Consider the following 2643-nt stretch of genomic DNA (forward strand, 5'->3'; position numbering starts at 1 on the left):
AAAAAAAAGTAATTTTCTGTTTTGTTTTATTCTTGGATCGGGCTTTAAAGGGTTAAATCTCCAGTCATGCTTCAATGCTCTTTTTTATGACGAACCAACAAACTTTTAACTTCTGATTTTATGATTTTATTTCTGAATCATCAGTTAAAAATGAGCTTTCTCTGCATATGAGAGGTCAAATAGCTTTTTTTGTCTGTTTGTTTCCTCCAACTAGCTTTCTGTTGAACAAGAAGAGAGTTTAAATTTTTTTTTTATTTGATTTATTAGCGTCTCCCATAAAAGTTACTCATTTGCTAAATGAGGTTTTGCCATCATTCTGTTTAACTCTTGAGCAAATTACCTATTTCAGAATAAAATTTTCCTCCTTTTCTTTTATCCTCCTTTCTTTGCAGACGGCTTCCCCTCCAAACATCTATCCATTTGTCCAGCGTTAGTTAATGCTTCTTCCCGACGCCCACCGCCTCTCCCTCCCTGCATCCGGTTCATTATCTTTCTTGCCCTTCTTTGCATCAGTCCATCCCATAATTCTCTCATCCACCCGCCCCTCCACGCCCAGCCCAGTGTAGATGGATATTGACGTTCCACATCCGACCTTGAGGACAATCAATCCCGGCCTCGCATGTCCCCAATGCAGTTACATGTTAACTGCTCTAAAGCTAAGTATTGGTTTTAGGGGCGGATAAGCTGGAATAAAGTAACTCGAACTTCTTTGCAAAGTTGCAGCTCAAACACACCATTTTAACAACATCGCATTTTATGAGGTCTCAGAAAGTTACACAATAGATACACCAGGCCATTGATTCTGCAGGATGTAGCAAATAATTACTAGATCAAAGAAAAAAAATTTCTATTTTTGGTTTTTAAAAATGCAATAAAAAGAACATGAGATGAAATATTTAAACAATAACTAAGAAAATGCTTCATTATAAAGCTTCCCTGTTAATAACGTTAAAGCAGAGACCAGTTCAGCCAGACTTGCATGTAAAACAGTCTTATTTTGCACTTTTACTTTTTCATTTTACATACATTTAGACTCATAAACCCTCCTAAATATGTAAGAAAAAAAAACTTAATAATGAGCTTTAGTTTTATTGTTATTGTGTCGTTTTTTGTTTATGTTAATTTTGTCTTAATATTTTTCTCTCCAGCATAAAATGCAGAAAGCTATTCTACACTAAATGTTTAATCAATAATTTTTTATTTTCATGTCTATGTTATTTCTTTTTTAAAATAAGTGCCGCTTTTGATTTTTCTAAAAATCTAAAAAATAATTTCCACTATTTGTATGTTTTTTTTCATTCATATAAGATATTCAAAATGTAGTTCAAATATTTTTTAATTTCTTAATTGCTGAAACGTCTTAAATTCTTCTAGTTAGGCTCGTTTAACCTTGTCATATTTTTCCAATTTGCTTTTCTTTTTCATGAATCATAAAACATTTGCACGTCAAACGAAGGCTATGAGAAACATGTAAAACAAACATTATGTGCTTTTATCCAAAAAGGTTCATTTAGGCCCAGATAAGCTAAGAATTTACAGTAGAGATGCAGCTACTTGTTCATCACTAAACAAACAGCACTCTAATGTGTTTCATGCATTTTGGTGAACAAATGAATCTTAGATCAAAGCACATATTCCTTAGATACTGTTAAATAACTAAATACTAAAAACTGGATGACATGTTAGAATATAAAGAACTTTACATTAAAAGCAGGTCTTCAGAAACAAACTGATTACAACATTAAAACTTTGAATAACTCTAAATTTCTTTTTTTTTTTAATGCTGAAACAGTTTTATCGTCCAAGGTCAGACATATCATGGATAGATGATGATGAGACAGGATGAATGGATGCTTACCTCTGACTGGAGGGAGATCCATTCTGCAGGCTGAGCTGGTTCTTCCTGGATGTGAGCTCGCAGGATCTCTACACTGGGGGGAGTTTTAATGTCGCAGCTGGGCTTTCTCATAAAAGACAAACCTGTTGTTTTAGTCTTATTGGTATGTGATTCTTGGCTGAGAGGATGCTCTTCCCCAGTTGGAAGCACCCTCCTCCTCCTCCTCCTTCTCCCCCTCTTTGACTGAGCTTTTCTTGGAGCACTCTGATCCTTGGTGCTTCCTCTTTAGGTCACCCCGTTCTTCACCTCCAGAAAAGAAGCCAAGCTTTTGTGCAAACCGCATAAAAGAGAGCACGCCCTCACTCTGTCCCTGCTTGGCAGAGATTCACTTTGGAATGGAAGCTCCTGATGCTGGAATTTGTTCAAAAAAAGAAATAAAAAAAACAGCAGGCACAGCTATGGCTTTACTTTAGTTTGTCTGTAGTTTGTAGGAAAATAATTCTTGGAAAGAATCAGAAGTATCTCCACACAGTAGCTGAACCTGCAGCAGCACAGTAACACAGCACACTATAAAAAATGGATTGCAAAGAAAATTGCACCTTTTAAAGTCTGAACAGGAGGAGACACAGGTTAGAATTGATGGTTAAAAAAACGTCCTTAGTTTTTATTAAACTCTCCTTGCCTTTCTGCAGATTTCCTCTCTTCCTTCTAAGAGATGAATGACGGTGAGCTGCATGCAGTCTGTCTCTCTTTCACACACACTCCCTCCAGTCAGCCCTCCTCCTCCTCCTCCTCCTCCTCCTCCT

At 36.4% G+C, this 2643-nt stretch overlaps 1 protein-coding gene across 1 annotated transcript in view; it reads right to left on the minus strand.

The window, feature by feature from the left end:
- Positions 1–2558, minus strand: part of LOC107091179 (protein sprouty homolog 3-like) — a 22719-nt gene extending 20161 nt beyond the window's left edge. Inside the window, exon 1 of the mRNA XM_015384966.1 lies at positions 1859–2558. The gene's annotated coding sequence lies outside the window, so the exon portion shown is untranslated. The remainder of the gene's footprint in view (positions 1–1858) is intronic.
- Between the last annotated feature and the right edge of the window lie 85 nt (positions 2559–2643).

Source organism: Cyprinodon variegatus, unplaced genomic scaffold (assembly GCF_000732505.1).
Source record: "Cyprinodon variegatus isolate N-32 unplaced genomic scaffold, C_variegatus-1.0 Scaffold328, whole genome shotgun sequence".
NCBI classification, from domain to species: Eukaryota; Metazoa; Chordata; class Actinopteri; order Cyprinodontiformes; family Cyprinodontidae; genus Cyprinodon; species Cyprinodon variegatus.